This window comes from Pinus tabuliformis, chromosome 9 (assembly GCF_031772625.1).
Source record: "Pinus tabuliformis cultivar Carrire ecotype Pingquan chromosome 9, CPIR1, whole genome shotgun sequence".
Classification (NCBI taxonomy): Eukaryota; Viridiplantae; Streptophyta; class Pinopsida; order Pinales; family Pinaceae; genus Pinus; species Pinus tabuliformis.
Window position 1 is genome coordinate 756,768,443 of NC_142307.1, and position 19,608 is coordinate 756,788,050.

The following is a 19,608-nucleotide window of genomic DNA, read 5'->3' on the forward strand; positions in this document are numbered from 1 at the left end:
TTTTCTCTTAGGAACTCGGCCACCTTTTCTTCTGTTGCTGCTTTGATTGCTTTAGTCTCTGCCCACTTTGTCAAATAGTCAGTACACACAATGATGTAAGACCTTTGCCTCGAAGAAGGGTTGATTGGGCCCACAAAGTCCATGCCCCACTTCTCAAATGGCTCAAGAGTCACTTGAGGTTGGAGAGGCATCTCATCCCTTTGGGTCGGTTTCCCCATTCTTTGGCATTGGTCACACTGGCTGACATATCTTCTGACATCTTGATGAAGTGTGGGCCAATAGTAGCCTGCCTGCAGGATTTTGAAGGCAATTCTCTTTGCTGCAAAATGTCCTCCACAAGGCCCATCATGACAAGTGAGGAGGATATCAAAGACTTCCTCCTCCCTTACACAACGCCTTAAGATCTGATCGGGGCCAAGCTTGAACAAATTGCCCCCGACCCAAGTAAATGAGGCACTTTTTCTGATGATTCTGCTCTTCTCTCTGGAAGATAGGTGCGGAGGGAACTGTGCTGAAACAAGGTAGTTTGCTATATCAGCAAACCATGGAGAGAGTACTGAAATAGCAAACAGATGTTCATCGGGCATCTGGTCATCCACTGTTCCATCCTCATCTGCAGACAAATCCAATCTAGATAAAAAGTCAGCAATAACATTTTCTCTACCTGGTTTGTCAACAATGGTCAAATCAAACTGCTGCAATAAAAGTAACCATCTAATAATACGAGCATTCACATCTGGTTTATTCATTAAATATCTAGTTGCAGCATGGTCTGTATGTACAAAGGTCTGGTAACCAGTAATATAATGTCGGAACTTGTTCAGTGCATGGACCACAGCCAAGAATTCTTTCTCGGTTACAGTGTAATTCAGCTCAGCTTTGGACAAGTTTTTGCTAACAAAGTAAATGGCATATGGAAGTTTTTGCTCAACCTGTCCTAAAGCTGCACCTATGGCTTTGTTTGAGGCATCAGTGTGGATGTGGAAAGGTAGGGCCCAGTTTGGACCTCTCAGGATTGGGGCTGACACCAACTTGTCCTTCAATTCATTTAAAGCCCTCTGACAATCGTCAGTCCATTTAAACTTCACATCTTTTGCCAACAGGCCAAACAATGGCGAGGCTAGCTTGCTGAAATCTTTAATGAATCTCCGGTAATATCCTGCTAATCCCAAGAAACTCCGGACATCCCTTACCTTTTGAGGAGGTGGAACCTTCTTGATGAGAGCAATTTTGTTAGGATCCACTTGTAACCCTTGGCAAGAAATGGTATGGCCTAGCACGGTCCCTTCAGTCATTAGGAATTCACATTTTTCAAGACTAAGGGACAAGTTCATCTCGATGCATTTGGTTAGGACTTTTCCCAGATTGGACAATGCTTCCTGGAAGTTGGCGCCATAAGGAGTAAAGTCATCCATATAGATTTCCACTGCATCATGGACCAGCTCCGAGAAGATGCTCAAAACAGCTCTCTGGAAGGTAGCAGGAGCATTGCATAGCCCAAAGGGCAGGACTCGGTAGGCAAAGGTACCCCAAGGGCAAGTGAAGGTGGTCTTATCTTGGTCTTCCGGGCTGATTTGGATTTGGTTGTACCCGCTAAACCCATCTAGGAAAGAGAAGAACTTTCCTGCCAGTCCATCCAACACTTGATCTATGAAAGGTAGAGGGAAATGGTCTTTCTTGGTAGCTTTGTTCAGTTCTCGGTAGTCCACACAGATTCTCCATTTCCCATTTTTCTTGGGAACCAACACCAGAGGGGACACCCATTCACTATCTGAGATGGGGTAGATGAATCCTGCATCCAACAGTTTTTGCAATTCTTCCTTGACAATGTCCTTAAGAGCTGGATTCATTCTCCTCTGGGTTTGCCTAACCGGTTTACAATCCTCTTTGATGTATATATGATGGGTACAGACCGAAGGATGGACTCCTTTCATTTCCTTATAGCTCCAAGCAAAAGCATCTAGGTGGTTGGCCAACAGACTACACAGCTCCTTTTCCTGGGAAGGAGATAGGGAGGAGCTGATCTTCAATGCTTTCTCAGGGCCGAACTCCACATTCTTGATTCTGGAAGTAACAGGGTTGGTTGTACAAAGATCCACTAAGGTGCTAGCTTGGGCATCCTCCACCAATTTCTCTAAGGGTAGTGCACTGGAAGGTGGATTCTGGATCAAGGTCTCAATCAAGTCATCCTCGGTTGGGGGGTCTCTTCTAGTGGTATCTAAGGTGCACAGAGGTGCTGAGTACACCTCGTCTTCCTCTCCTTCTTCCAACCAGAGTGGTAAGTCATGCTCTAAGGAGGGTTGGGCAGGAGGGTATAGGACTAGCTGCTTGGACATGGGACCATTTTTGATGGTCATGTTTCCTGCACGACAACTTATGTAAGCATCTGCAGTAGCTAACCAAGGCCTTCCCAAAATGAGAGGATATCCAGTAAGCTTTGCCTTTGGTTGCAGAACCAGGAAGTCTGCAGGGTATTCCCAAGAGTCAATAGAGACCAAGACATCCTCCACAATCCCTTCGGGAGTCACGGTGGAGCGATCTGCTAATTGCAGTACTGTCGAGGTCTTCCTCAAGGAACCCTGAAGATTGAGTTTGAGCATGGTATCCCTGGTCATCACATTAATGGCAGCCCCCAGATCAATCAAGGTGTGAGGTATGATGGTGCCATTGATGTGGACATCTACTACAGGACTTCCAGGATCTAGGTACTTTGGGCAGATGACTTGTCCTAGCATCAGGTCAGACAGTTGTCCTATGACATTAATGGTTGAAGCATCTTTCTTCCGCCTGCCTGGGTGTTTGAAGCACTTTTCCTTAACCAGTTTGTTGTATATTGGCACATGCTTGATGGCTTGGAGAAGTGGTATTTTTACACACAACTGCTTGAGCTCACCCAGAAGCTCATCCTCCTCTAGGTTGGGTTGTGTGGTGGCTGTTAGTCTCTCAGGAAAGGGTGGAATAGCCTTTGGTTCACTTTCCTGTTTATCTTCCTCATCCTCTGGGGGAGGAGGTTGGCGATCTGGTAGCGTCTTTCCAGATCGAAGATTGATCTCCTGGATCTCCACAGCATAGGTAGGGCATGAGGTTTCCCCAGTGTATACCTATTGGGCCTGTCTATTGTTGGGGTTCGGGTTCGGTTGAGCAGGCATTTGAGGTTGCCTTGGAGGAGCAGGAGGTAATGGCTGAGGTTGAACTGGTGGTGGAGGCAAGATGGCAGGAGGAGTGTTGTATTGGGGCCTCCACCCCGACTGAGGTGCATTCCATTGAGGCTGTGGCTGGGCATGTGAATGATATGAATGAGAAGTAGGTTGAGTGGGATACTGAGGTGGATAAGACCATGGAGGAGGCATGGACCATGAAGGATGAGCAGGGGGACCCCAGGAAGGCATAGGAGTCGATTGGTTGGGGCTGTAATAAGCTTGAGGTGCCCCTTGCATCCCCTGCTGATAAGGTCTAGATCCTTGTGGCCTCCTTTGGTTGAGGTAATAAAGAGGTTCAGTGGGAGCTTCTGTCCCTTGGTACATGGCTTTAAACCCAGGTAAGGTTGGACACTGATTTGTGGGATGGTCCTCCTCACAAACGAAACATACTTCGACCGAATGCAATGGGCATTCGTTCTTAGGGTGTCTCCTTGTGCACCTAGGGCAGAAGACAGCCAAGGCTCTCTCAGCTTCTTCTTTCTTCTGCTGAATTCTGAATGTGTCCAGCTGCATGGCAATGGTCTGTCTCACCTCACTCTTGAGATCTTCTAATTGATTTGCAAGCTCATGTTTGGAGAAAGGGACACTAGTTGAGGGGAGGTTTCCTCTACCTCGTTTCCGAGCTTCCCTGGAGTGGTTTCCAAACACAATTTTGATGTCCTCATAAGGCAGTTGGTAAATGTCCCCCCCAGCTAACATGTGAAGGGTATCTAAGAGGTCTTCAGGGACTCCTCGGAGCAGGACCAACTTGAGGGATTCAGGGTCAAGTGTGCACTTGGCCCGCTTATAGCTTAGTTGGAACCTCTCCTCATAATCCTCTAAGGACTCATCATTTCCCATGGTCATCCTAAAGATTTCTCCCTTGGTTTCCTTAGACCTACAATAATCCCTGTACTTGGTATTGAAAGCTTGCTGCATCTGAGCCCAAGTGGTGATACTATTCCCAGGTAAGCCCATGAACCAGCGTAATGTTGCATCCTTAAGAGTTGAAGGGAAGAGTTTCAGCTTTTGCTCATCTTCAGTATAGTCATAGGTTATACAAAGGACAGCAAACTCAAACAGGAAGGTATCAGGATCTTCAGTAGTCAGTCCATGGAAGTGAGGTAAGGCGGAGGGGCTAATGTTCTTCATTTTCATTTCTCCATTGGTCTCTCGGATGGGGAAGGCACCTTCTATTCTCTCATCTTCTCTTCTATTGTCAGCCATAGCTTCAGATGGAGTGGTCTCTAACTCTTCTTCTACTATAGGATCTTTGTATATATCTGGATGTTCACCTATAGGTTTTTCTGGGTCACTGTCACCAAAGAAGAGAGAAGGGTGACTCAGTGATGTGGTGGGGGTGTTTGGTAGGAATTTGCCTGATCTATCTCGATTACTACGAGGCATGAAAGGGAAAAGACTTTCTTTTTGATTGTTTTTGCTTTTTCTTTTGTACCTGCAAAACTGAAACAGATTGATCTACAGCTAACTATAAAGATGCAGAATTAAACTGAAAGCAGGAAAGAACTAATCTACTCTGCTGAAATGAAATTGCAGAAATGAAACACTAGTCTACGCTTGCAGAAATGAAAGGCTAATCTATGAAAGCAGGAAATGCTAATCTATGAAAGCAGGAAATGCTAATCTATGAAAGCAGGAAATGCTAATCTATGAAAGAAAGAAATGTCTATGCTACTTTTGCAGAATGGAAATGAAATAAACTACTTAGCAGAAGATTGTAGTGGAAAATAGAAGAAAAACGACAATCACCAATACTCTGACGCTTCCCCGGCAACGGCGCCAAAAATATGGTGGGCTCCAGTATTGTAGCAATAATGCTACAACTCCTGGGGCTCCCTATCTCTAATTTTATCAACCCGGTAGTTCGTACAAACTTGGAAGCGACGGTGCTGTATGCACAAGTACTAGCTCTTGTCGCAGCTGTCACTTGGTCAGCTGGCACAAGTCCGCTAGGGCTCAAGCCAACTTCTATATGCTCTCAGAAGAAGCTTTCTAAATGATGGACGAAGGCTATCTCAAGGGAAATTGATCTACTTTGCAACAATGAACTGAAAGCCAACCAAAACATGGAAACCCTAGTAAACCCTAATCTGACTAGTTTAACCTCTATGATGCAATGGTGAAAGTGCAAATGTCTAAAAAGGATGCCATTACTTCTAGTGATGTGAAATGCATGAACTCAAACTACTTCCATTGAAAAGAACATTGCTTTTGTATTTTTGCTTAAGTGGATGGAGTGATTATGAATTTGTCTCTTATTAGGGTTTGGCTGTGCAGAGATGGTGTGAAGGGAGAGAAAGCTTGGGAAAGGTCAGGATGGCTAGGAGAGGTCCCAGAGGGTCCCTAGCATTAGTCCACAAAGGTCTACAACATTCGGATGCTCGACAACCAAGTTTGCAGGCTTCTACAGGATGTCTGCAGGGGATCCTACAGGAAACTAAGGAATTCTACAGGAAGTCTGCTAACTTCTACAGGATGTGCTGTAAGTGGAAGTTTTGGGTGATGGTGAAGGGATGGAATGGTTTGGGTGGATAGGTAAGGTGGAGATGGAACTTGTGATGACTCAGGGGCAGAGAAATAGGACAGAGAATGAGTGCACGAAGTTGGTTGGTGGATAGAAGGATGGCAGCAACGAAAGGTCAAAAAGATGAAGCTACGTGGCAATGGATGAGTTGGAGGGTAAACGAGCTGGATAGAGGCCGAGTAGGTGGCTTGAGGAGAGGTCAATAAGAAGAAGAAGGAAGTGGAATGATATGGAGTAGTGTAAATGAAACAAATGACTTATGTCTTGCACCAAAAACGAGAATTCATTAACCTATGATACCTGTGCCATTAAACCTATGAACAGCAATGTAAAACCGAGAAAAGAAGTCGTGCATGGAATGAAAAATGTAGAAGTATGGTTCAATATCAAAAGTGCATGGATGGATCTTCAACGAAAATGGCTATGTTGCAGCTTGCATGGAAGTAAAAGACTACGTTTCTTTTTGGTGGTTGATATGGACTGCACCCCAATCCCTAAACAGAGATGGCAGTGATCTCTAACAACCTTTTTCTTGGAGCTCCTGTGTATTACAAACCTCCTATCGAATCTAAGCAGCTGAAAGCAAAGTAACCATAAGCTAATCCTGCTCAATCACACGAAAACTAAATCAGCAGACTGTAAATTCGAATTGCATGTCAAAGTAAAGAAACAAAGTGCTGGAACGAAAGGCAAATAACACTACAAAACAGAGGAGGTCTATTGCTCTCAGGTTGGGCCCTAACCTGAGAGCTATAGCTCCCTTAAAATCTCAGAATTAGATCCAAATCTGCTTGCCTTTATTCATAATCAAAAGTCTAATGTCATGCCAAAACTGGCTTACAAAATAACAAAAACCGAGCTGTAACTCGTGCTCAGAGATTACAATAGTAATTCCAAAAGTCAAAAAGCTTCTAACAAAGGCTACGGCCTCCATATTTATACAAAATGAGGATCAAGCTGGCTGCCTTCATTCGTGGAGCTTGGCTGTCTAACTGAAAGTCAAACTGCTGTAAAACTGTTGATCCTGTAGAACGTGTTGGCTGCCTTTGAGCTCGGTGGGGAGAGCTGTTAGAGCTCGGAGTTAAGGTGAAAAGCACGAGGGAAGTCATTTAAAGCTGTAGACAACCTCCCTATAAACATGCAATGCCACCTTTGCTGTCTCCTTGTCTCCTTTTGCATGGTCTTTTGCTCTCTTTAATGCCAAGAACCTGAAATCATCATGTATTAGTCACATAGATATAATGCCTGCCCTTCTTCCTACAAACAACACGAATATACTAAGAAATGAATGCATAAGTGGTAAAAGATGAATGATTGAACAAGGTAAGTAGGCCAATATGAGCCCAAATTGTACCAAAAATTGGGGCTCATCAGTATGTGTGGTTTTTCCTACTACAGTTGTATTAGAATATTAATGGCTTGTTTGATATGGCTGTAAGGATTTTGTTGCAAGCTAGTTTCTGATTTGTGTTGTTGGGCATTTTGTATTGTGTTGTAAGGATTTTGCTGCAAGCTAGTTTCTGGTTTGTGTTGTTGGGCATTTTGTATTGTGTTTTCATGATATAAATGATTCCATTTTAAATACTATAGCTGACAAAATTAAATGCCTTTGCCTTGTTTTGAGTTCCGTCTACATGACTTCACATTCACTTTGAGGAGATTATTAGGTGTGGTTTTTAACAAGGATTTAATTTGAGGCAAAAATTTTGGGGTTTTGGAATAAATTTGTGTTTGCTAGTGTTTTAAGCTTTTTAAAAATAAACACTTTGTTCTTAATCTGGATTCCCCTGGGATGACAACAAACAGAAATTGTAGGCCTCAATAATACAATTAATGCTCCTATTAAACCATGCCTCAATTATTGAGGGTGATAAATTTATTGTGATGTAATTAGCTAGTTTGTAAATTTCTCTGTGCACAGGGAAAGCAGAGTTTTGTAGATCCTCCTCTGAGTGAGTTCGATCTCGAAATGAATGTGATAAGTGAGCATGAAAAGCAGCGACAATTCAGAGGCTTGGAACTTATTTCTTCTGAGAATTTTACATCCCGAGTGGTGATGGAAGTTGTTGCATCATGTCTAACGAACAAGTATTCATAAGGACTCCCTGGTAACAGGTAAGCTCTTGAAGTTATAACTTGGAATGTTAAGAATGGCACCGTCATGATTGTGATTGTGTCTGAGCTGCTTCGTAGTTTATTCTTGCCACTTGTTTTTTTTTCTTGTTAAACTCAGTTTCTCTTAGCTTTTGGACCTGTACTTTTTAGTTTGAATGTTTGACATATGTGTAATGGTTTCTGGGTTCAGCGTTATAGGGTTGAGACCGGTAGTTGTTGCATGAGTATCTGTTATCACAATGAAGGATACAATTTTTGGACACATTTCTATATTTATTGACTACTGTGTTGGGTTGGGATTTATGCCATGCAGATACTATGCTGGAAATGAATTCATTGACCAAAGTGAGAGGCTTTGCCAACAAAGGGCCCTAGAAGAATTCCATCTTGACAACAGTACATGGGGTGTTAATGTTCAACGATTATTTGGATCCCCAGCTAATGTTGTTTTTTATACAACTCTCCTCCAACCACATGATTGCATTATGGTGTGTATGGTTCTAAAATACAAATCTCCTTTGATAAGATTATCATTCCTATTTGGGCATTTAACATGTAAAAAATTTCTTTGCAACATTTAGGGTTTGGACTTACCACATGGAAGGCATCTGTCTCATGGATTCATGACAACAAGATTGCAAGTATATTCTACATCAATTTACTTTGAATCAATGCCATACCATCTATATGAGTCCACAAGTGAGCTCGCATTGTCAGTCTAACAATAATTAGGCGGGAAATAATTCCATGATTAACAAATATTGACCCAATCTTTTGGAGAAGTTTTCAAACTGTTAATGGTTGTGTTTGTTTCCTTGGGTTATAGGATTCATTGACTATGAGATGCTTGAGAAGACTGCCACCCTTTTTAGGCCCAAGCTTATCATTGCTGGTGCTAGTGCATATCACCGAGATATTGATTACCCTTGCATGAGGCAAGTATTGAAGCTAGGTATTTCTACAGATCTTATAATGGAAGTCCTTTAAAAAACTTCTCTTTCCAACAATGTTGATTCTAGTATATTTTATAAATATGTTCTTTTAGTATGTAATGTTGGATTTTTTTATGCGTTTAGTACTAAAAAGTTTGTGGTTTGGGAAGATTTTCAATACAGCTAGGGCATACTTAATGATGGACATGGAACACATAAGTGGTCTCATCGTTGCTTCTATAATGGCCAGTCCATTTGTGATGTATTAACAACTACAACGCACAAGGTGAGTTGATGATATTAATTTGCTATGCACTTCACCCTTTCGATTAAAATATTGACTATATTAGAGGGATATTTTTTTGGATCTATCTTAATGCTATCTATTTGTGTCATTTCCCCCTTGTAGAAGAAAACTAATCCCATTAATGTTCAAGAAATGGCGAAGAACTAAAATAAATATGTCATTCCCATCATAGGAGGAGTGATTCTAGAGTTAAGAGGTGTAGATTTTCCTTTTGATTCTCTTACATGTTCTCTGATTCAGTTTCTTTTCCATTTATTTATTTTCTTTCTGTTTCTTCTCACTACTAGATCAAAACTTTGATGAAACTTGTTATGTTCCTTGAATTGTTTGTCAATTGTTTCACCTTTTTCTTTTCATTTTTAGCTTTATGATATTTTTCATTTTGGAATATTTTTGGATTGGAGGGTTATGATTTTTAGTCTTTAGGAGGTCCTCGGGGAGGCATGATATTCTTCAGGAAGGAACAAGTATTGGGGGTTGACGTAGAGACGACCATCAACAATGCAATTTTTCCAGGGTTACAGGTCAATCTGAGTTCTCCTTCCTTTCCTCCATCATCCATATTGTTCTCCTACTGACTAATATCATAATATTGGATATATAGATTTCTTCTATCATTGTGTTTCTAAAAGAAACATGAAATAATCTATGGCTTTCTATGGAGGACCACATAACCATACCATATGAGGGATGGTTGTTTGTTTAAATCAGGCTGTAACTGTAGAGTTCAAGGCTTATAAAGTCTAGGTGTAGCACTCTCACATGTCTAAGCTTTTGTAAAATTCATGCATGTGAATTATTTTGTGAATGGATTTTGTTTCTTATTAGAGGTAAATAGTTTTAGCAGGTTGTAGCAAATTGTCAAGCCCTTGCAAAGAGACTAATGGATTTGGGTTACAATTTGCTGTCTGGTGGTAGTGACAATCACCTAGTTCTAGTTGGTTTGAGGCCCTTGGTAAGGATCCTCTATTCATATGCTGGAGTAAATAACCTACTTGTATATTGATTTCTATTGCATTTAGTTGGCTAATGTTTCCATGGTATATATTAATGGACTTGGACAGGGCATTGATGGTGCAAGAGTAGAGAATTTTTTGGATGCTGCTTCTCTCACACTCAACAAGAATTCTTTACCAAGTTACACAAATTTTCACTTTGTATATTTAGATGTAAGGGAGTCATTGATTTTCCTGGCTCCATGGGATGTTATAGCTTACTTTCAGACCTTACATTTTCAGGAGGTAAAAGTGCTATGGTTCCTGGTGGTATTCACATAGGGACTCCTGCATTAACCACCCGTGGTCTTCTTGAGGATGAATTTATTAAGGCTGCAGATTTTATCCACGAGGGGGTGCAGATAAGGGATCTGTGAAAACTACAAACTTAAAATATTTTATAGAATTTATTAAGTCAGAGAATTTCTAGCTACAAAATAGCATTTCTAATCTCAAAAGGAAGGTTGAATCATTTGCTAGGGAATTTCCATTGCCTGGTGTTGGCATTGAAAATCTTAGTTAAAGATATGACGTGCTCACAACCTTAGAAGTGTCCTTTATTAACTTTTAGGTTGGGCTTCAGTGACAATAACTAGGTTGGTAAGATTTGGTTACATGTGTAGATTATAGTGATGAATAATGTTGGAAGCTGAGTTTGTCTAAATTTATGTGCTTTCCCAGCATTAGCATTAATAGATTATGCTCTGATGTGTTGGATGTTGAGTTTTCCATTTTATTTATTGGTAATTATGTACAATTCTCTTTTTTCTCATCACAAGAATTTTGGGTTGAAAAATATTGATAACTTGTATGGAAGCTATTACAATACTTCTTTATGTGGTGTGACTATGGATATTTTATATATCTTGGAAAGCAATAATCCATACTTCTCAACGGCCCAAGTATTGGGCCAATTACATAGGTTCATAGAGTGTGTTCACTAAGATACTTTGTCACATGCACATATTCCATGTATACATGACACATTTGTAATCAATTGGGATTCTAAGATTTTATTGTTACATTCATCATCTCAAATAGGCTGGCAAGAATTGGTCCCATTTGTCAATTATAGCAATGAACCATGTTGAGATATGCATTTTGTATAAATTTATGTTCTTTCCCAGTATAAGCATCAACAGGTTATGTTCTGTTGTGATGGATGTTGAGTTTGCTATTTTATTTATTGGCAAAAAAAGTCTACATAATTTGTATGGTACTCCTTTTGATCCTCGCATTTGGGTTGAAAGTTATTGCAGCATTAGTGACAACTTATTTATCTTCAAAAACAGTCAAAGCAATAGAGGTATATTTTCCGCTAGACCATGAAACCATATCGTAGCCTAGACTAAAACAATATCCAAAGGTTCTCTTTCTATCATTAGAGATACCAACCCAATAAACATCAATGAAACCATATAATTTCCATTCACCATTAGAAGCATACTTCAGGCCATACTCAATGGTACCACGCAAGTACCTCAATATGTGTTTTGCTACAACCTAGTGTACATGATGAGCGTCCACTTAGAATTGGCTCAATGTATTCACTGCACAACAAATATCAAGTTTGAAGTTCACAAGATAATTCAACGAACAAATCAATTTGCGATACACAATAGGATAAAAAAAAACTCTGAGTCACTGTCCTGGATCTTCTTCAAGTTCGTAACCATAGGAGTGTCCATGGACTCACAGTTCATCATGAAAATTCTCTGAAGAATCAAAACAATGTATTTTCCTTGATCCAAAAAATCCTATATGTTATTTGCCAAATTTCCAATCCCAAATATTAATGCATGAGGCTAAGATCCTTCATCTCAAGTTCAGAAACCAAATCCCTCTTGCACTGAATAATCAATACTTTGTTTCATGTCAAGAACAAATCATCTACATACAATAGCGATATCAGGGGTTCACCTTCAACAACCTTGAAATATAAATTTGGATCAACAATGCTCTTCTTGAAGCCAAGACTCAACAGATAACCATCAATGCGGGAGTACCATGCACAAGGAGCTTGCTTCAAGCCATAAAGGTCATTTTTCAACTTACAAATATGTGTCTCTCTATTATGGACCTCAAACCCTTGAGGTTGTTTAATATAGACTTCTTCATCAATGACCCCATTCATAAAAGTTGTTTTGACATCCATTTGATGCAACTTCCAATCTGCAATAGATGTAAGAGAAATAACAGATCTAATAGATGAATACCCAGCAACGAGAGAAAAGGTGTCTTCATAATATTCTCCCTCTTTATGGGAGAATCCAAGAGCCATGAATCTAGTCTTGTATTTTTTGACACTTTCTTCAACAACATGTTTTATCTTGTAGGTTCATTTTGAAGACACAACGAACATCCTTCGGGTCTAGGCTTGATATTTCAAACATCGTTCTTAAATATAGATTGATATTCTTTAGTCATCAACTCTTTCCATACTTGCTCTTCAATAGCTTCCTCTTAGGGGGATGGATTAGACTCAATGATCTTGCACATCAAGGTTGTATAACTAGAGTGCATTTAAGGCTTCTTGCTTTCCCTGAACATTTCATGAGCATCAACATGACCTTTAGCTTCCTTCAATGTTTTCTTTAACCAAACAGGTCTCTTTCATGTCTCAACAAATAGGAGCTTTTGTAGATTCAAAAATTTCATGATCAATGCTTTTTTCATGTTGAGATTCATTCATAGATATAAGTTACCGGGGCCTTGGTTCCACATTCTTTGGAGCAGTTTGAATTTCATCACTAGGGTCCAAGTGTGAACCATTGGACTTCCAGAATGAAACATCCTCATCAAATATAACATCCATAGATCTAGGCAATATGATGTCTACTATTTCCATTCAATATTCATTGGATGCTTTACTATTTCTTATTCTGTGTGAATGATTTCTTCTGGGTACACTTGCTTTCCTTTTGCAGGTATATGTGACGATGTACCTGAATGATTGCCAAAGGACAACATTTTATGAAGGCATTGGACTGAACACAAAATAGTTTGATATGCATGTTATAACTAAGGTGGGTTAGAAGTTTCATATAGATTGCAATACTTAGAAGCCATTTTGTGTCTAAAATTGAGTTGTAGTGATTTTTTGTGTGTGATGGATTTTAGCAATGTATTTTTCTGACTGATGCAGACAAATTGAACTACAACAAGAATTTTTCTAGTTTTCTTGGATGTTGAGAATCTAGAATTCAAAAAGAAACTTGACATGATGGTAGACATCAACCAGAAGATAATAGCAATTGGAGAAAGCCAAGCTCCTACCTTTGTGAAGAATCTCCAAAGAATTACTCTTATAGCTGCTTTGGTGTCAGAATTAATAGTAGCTTATTTGATGCCACCCATGGATTTCATTTCTTTGGATTACACTGATTTTGAGCCACAAATTGTGTACTAGATTCATTTCATATGTTCAAAATTGCACAGTTGCACTATATCATCGAGAATGGAGCTTTGTGACTCTATGCCTTTCTTTGTAGTTGTTTGACTTTTGAGATGTCCTACCCTTTTCTAGAAAAGCATTCATATTTTGTCAGAAGATTTTCTTTACATATGCACATGTTATATGAAACGTTGGAGTTCTGTGATCTAAAGTTCTTAGCAATAGAAATTCTCTATGTCTTGTTAGTAAAAAAAATATTTAAACTCAATAGGTGCTTTTATGCCATGATTTGTGCAAACATTAATCTCTCATAGCTTGACAGAAGTGGTAGAGGAAAGATTAATCTCTCCTACCTTGACAGAAGTGGTGGTCAAGATCAACACATACAAGAACTTTGTGGTGGAATATTATCAAAACTAATAGAGGGATATGAAAGAGTGTACAGTATGGACCTTGAAAAACACGCCCACTGAAGCTTGCAACATTGTTTGTAGGAAGAGAAAATTATGTTTATTTTTTCCAAACATGTAAGTTAATATATTACAGTTTAATGAATATGTTTTCCTATTATCATGTATGGTTTCACACTTTAACAAAATATTCACCAAGACTTCACAATGTTTTATTATTTAGTAAAAGATGTGCCAAGATCTTACAAGATTTTATAATTCAGTGAAAGATTCGCCATGATTTTACAATATAATATAATTTGGTGAGATATTCGCCAAAAAAATTATATATACATATTATATTATTGATAAAATCGCCTTCCATTTTTCCTTTGTATCATGGATACATATAAATTTAGGGGGGTTCTTAAAATTTTCCCTGCCATCTAACCTCTCCTAGGAACATAAAGGCTATATTAGACCTTCCTTTTTTCACTTAATAACACATTCTTTTAAATGAGTTCTTAGGAAGGTTAAAGAAAATTTTCATGCTTTATGTGCCTAACGTGATTATAGTGGAGGATATTAAGAGGATTTTGCACAAATTATGAGGATATTTCACCAGAGATATTCATGGGGCCAACTACCTACTACAAAAGGTTCAAACTCATCTAGCTTGGGACAAGCAATACTCCTTGTTGTTTCCAGGTCACCGAGGGAAAATGATCTAAATTTTTAGGGGTTTTGGAGTGAAAGTATTCCTCCTTTCTACGAGGCTTCCCCTCATTCATTTTGTATAAATAGAGGGCTTGAGTAGTGCATTAGGAAACAAGTAGAAGTAAGATAATAACATTATAGAGCATTATGAAGTATATTTTTCAAGTTCTGCATCTTTTTTCCATGTACGCTATCCTTCAATTAATGAAAGCCATCTTTGGTTTCAGTTATTAGTCTGCTTCTCCTTCTCGCTTATGAGATTCCTTGGGTTAGGGATCACCATAGGTGCTTACGATCCCTCGTGTACCATTATTCTTTATGCTTTTTTTCATTTCTATAGTTTATTTCTAAATATTGCTTTTATTTGTGGTAAATTAGATGATTAATAGCATTTCTTTACAAAAAATCTGAGCATTAGATGATAGCATTTGTAGTTGGTATATTCTTCAAGTAACACTCTTACTTTTCCATTTAAAAATCACTGACTTCTTCTGTTTATTTTCGATCCATCATTTACTGTTTTTAGTGTGTCTACACAATCCCCTATTATACAGCTATAGGAAACCCTATAGCCATGTATCTTGATGAAGAAACCCTACCACCATTGATGTGATGACTTGGACATGTGTGCCTTATCATTTCTTAGCCCTTCCTTAGCTCCTTTCACTTTCCAACCTCTCCTTTAGCACATTTTTCTATTCATTGTACTCTTTCTTGTAGAAAAACAAAGACTCCTATAATAGTTTGAAATTTGCTTTTGAAACTTGCCCATATTTGTTTTCATCTCATGATTCAACTTCTTTGATGTGTTACAACATCCCTGGAACCTTGAACATGGAATTTAGAAGTAGAGATACCAAGTAGATGCCTTGACCTATAAATTTCTTCTTTCTTGCAAAATTAGGGTTTACTATTTGCAAGATTTTACTTCAGCTGTGTGTTTGCTTTATTTTCACAATGGAATAGATATGCTTTCATTTCATTAGAATTAAGATGGTTTTCCTTCCTTTATTACAATTAACATAGGTTTGCATGTTGTCTTTTATTCCCTGCAATTTCAAGTTTTTCTTGTAGCATAGAAAAGTTAAAGTGGTTTTTGTATAAATATATTTCATCTCAGTGCTTCCACCTCCATCAAAGTTAGCAAAGAAAGAGATAGTGCTCACTGCACATATAGTGTTGAACGCTCTTAAGTTTGTACAAACCTCAAATTTACAATTAAAGTTGAGACCCTTTGGATTGCAACACTGAAGGCCATCAAAGATTTCATGGGGAATACCCTATTTTCTTGGAATATTCAAATGGAGGGTGGCTTAAATCCTAGGCATAATAATGACTAGTAATGTAGTAATACTTAGCTAAACTCCAACTTAACCCAAATTAGAACTAGATATGTAATGTTGATCTTTCTTTAAAACAATATATTTGCATTGATGGAGATAACCTACCAAAAATTATGTGTTTGCATAAAAGTATTCTTTGTAATACTTAATATTAAACTTAGTATTTAAGCCAGAAATACAAATTCATGAATTCTTTTTGCTTATTTTACTTGAAAAAAGATTTTCTAAAACCTAAAATAAAGTAGTGTGTAATTCTTTCACTATTTAACTTAAAATTAACCTATAACATCTTAAATAAATTACAAAAGCATAAAATTAAAACCAAAAAATATAATATTTCATTAATTTTAGTAATGAAATTATAAAGCTTTAATAATTTCCTATCCATTTCATATATACTACAAGTTGTAGCCAATTTATAAGGTTCTACTAAAAAAAAATATATCGATTAACCTGGAAATATATCTTTGTAATGTGATTTCAAATAAGCATCTGAACTTCTTCTTTATAAATTGCTCATTGTTTAAAGTGCACTACAAAATTGGGTGGAAGAGTATTAATCCCAATTAAAAATGTCCCAATTCCTTCTTGTTTCATTGAGATGGGTCATTATGTAATCCATATATTATTTATTATATTAATTCATATAGATATGAATCATATTGTTTTCTTACTATTTTCCTAATATCATTAAATATGTTTACCTTTTTATTATTCACCTTATCCTCATGAATAAAACTTAAGTAGTGTCCTTGATATTACTCTTTTAATTATAAATTATACTCAATAATTTTCAAAGGATCACGTTCATGTAATACACATAAGACACATAGTCAGTATCTAGAATGTTGATGCAAGATTTGACCCTTTGATTCTTCTAAAGTTAAGTTTGATTGTATAGGTTAAATTATTGATTATATCTGTTTTCTCTAACTATTTCATTTAAGTTGGCACGATATGGATATAAGTGGAGATCAACAAGTGGATGTAGACATCTACAATGTTTTTTGAAAAGCAAAATTCGAATGCCAAATACAAAAACCACAAATATTATAATTAGGAAAATAATAAAGTTAGAAATAAAAACAGGATCACAACAATGATAACTATAAGTTATAATAATGAAAGGGACTTCTCATGCACATTATTGTTATAACAAATAATTTGATAAATTATAATTATCATTGATAATTTATCTTTTTGAAGATATTTTAGTATGAGCATGAAGGTGCTTATAAAAACATTTATGTGAGGCGTATTTACTTCTCAATATTATAAATGATAAAAGTGGTTATATGGAAGGCAACATCTTTGTGAGGCTTATCCATTTCTCAATATTATAAATGATAAAATTGGTTTTTTGGAAAGCTATGTCAAGGTTGTATCATAGTGTCTGAGTACAATCAAAGATAGATCCATAACGTACATTAATGATAATTATAGATCAAACCTTGAGAGTAAACATTAATGAAATATACCTTGAAATAAAGTCGTGATGGATCATACCTTAGTAATGGATCTTGACATATTGATAAATGAGCCCTTATCTAGGAATGCGGTTTAAAGTTCTAGCCTTTAGGCCTTTTAGGTTTGGGGAGTTTCCATTAAAATACAAATTTGTTTTGGGGATTAATGGGTAGAAAAAGGTGGAATTTCTAAAATCCATTTCATTTTTCATGGGATTTGTTTCATGAGATCAAGATACTTTTCCTGTTTAAGGAAACTATTTCCATGAAGGGTTCTTTCTTATGAATTATTTGATGAATTATTTCATTAGCTCAAGATATTTTTTTTTCTAAATAATTTTCTTCCACAAAGAATAATAAGTAATAAGATAGTAATAGCATGCATTGACTATAATGATAGATCAAACCTTGAAAAATTGAGAGTAAACCTTCATAAAGTAGACCTTGAGAGAAAACCTTGATATATGATACTTTGAGACTAAACCTTAACATAAAGATAAATTAGTTTATGATTCAGAATGGTGCTTAAGGGTTTATCTTTTAAGATTTAAAAATTTTCATCTTAAAATATCAATTTGTTTTAAAAATTAGTAAATTAAAAAACATTAATATTTTCAAAAACATTTTATTTTTTATAAAATCTATTTTTTTTTAAACAAATATAATTTCATGAAGGATCTACGAGGGCTTTACTAGGGGAGCAATACCATACCACGTTCGTTCATATTGGGGGATATATATTGAGGAAAAAATGACATAATATATTGAGTATATAATAAGGGGTAAAATATTTTATATTGGTAAGTATAAAAAATGGAGCTCAAATTTAATGAAAAAATATAAAGGGGTATAAAAAATGTTATTGAAAAAATGGATACCTACAATATCTAGGGAAAGTAAGTTTTTTTAAATTGGGAAGGTGTATTGGGTTTGTATTGATAGGGGGTTAAATAGTGTGATTTTTAGAGGTATTTTCCAATATGTAGTCAAATTAAGGGTATTGTTTAGTAGCCACGAACACAAGTGATATGTCAGAGGTACATTGAATGAAGCCATCGTGGAAGGATCCCATGTGATCTTAAAAGATCTAAATATCCTACACACGAAGAAGGAAATCCTACAGAAGTGGCAAATGTTATATTAAAAAATGATAGATCCATTATATTGATTCCTAAGAGATTCCCATTACTATATTGCCAATGGTTCTTAGCCCGAGTGGTTGGGATTGTGACTTTCCATCCCATCCACCCAGGTTCAAGTATTTGGAGGCATGCTCAAGCTTGTATTGGTTAGGCTTAAGGAGTAGGCAACCCTAGGGATTTTCCACTTCGTTTGTGGTAAATATGAGATGTCTAAGCTCTTTCTTAGCTTTTTTTTGTAATTCAAAGAGTTTTTATTAATCAAAAAGCACATACAGGGATATCAAAATGCATTTGGTCTCACCCGAACCATGTTTGTTGACCAATGCAATAGCCATACAACATATAAAAAGCAAAATTGCGAGTAGAGAGGTACATAGCCTGAGAGGCCTAACATTCCAAAAAACTAAAAGAACAAGAAAAACACCAGTGATCATAATTAGTCGTCAGAGTAATTGAAGAAAGATTATTTGGCCCTGTACCTAGAGGAGGTGGAGGGCGATACAGGAAATTGACATGGTGCTCAAAGTGAGCAAGCCAAGTTTCTATTTTTCAACTTTTTCAGTCAGAAATTTTGCATGCGCCAGAACACTACCACCCTTTCACAAACATGACATTGAAAGTATTGGAGTTATTCAAGTTTGGAAATGACGGCATCGCGCTCCTCCCTACGGGGTCGATCAAGGGTGTCCAATTGGGCAAAGATAGATTACAACAGCTCGAGGACCACAAATGAAATTCCTGACTGCCTGGAAGTAGCCTAATCCATAGACCCAACACGTCCCTGACTATTGCGACCCCGAGATTCCATAGCATGACCACGTCCCTATCCATGACTACCTTTTCTTACACCATGACCACATTGCATAGCCAAATTGTGGTGGTTTCTTGCTAAGGAAGTTGTTGTACCTTAAGAAACCAATTTCCTCGCTGTATAGAAATTGTGCTTAGGACATTAATGATTACAAATATTGTCACTTGTTTGTCACTCAATTATATATTATGTTCTCAAATGAAGCACCTGGGAAATCTAGTTTTTGATCCTCAATAGTTAGGTGACATGATAACATCAGAATTCCATTTGATT

The 19,608-nt window shown here is 37.4% G+C and overlaps 1 pseudogene; it reads left to right on the forward strand.

The window, feature by feature from the left end:
* Positions 1 to 10,596, forward strand: part of LOC149150916 (serine hydroxymethyltransferase 3, chloroplastic-like) — a 28,920-nt pseudogene extending 18,324 nt beyond the window's left edge.
* Positions 10,597 to 19,608: the final 9,012 nt, after the last annotated feature.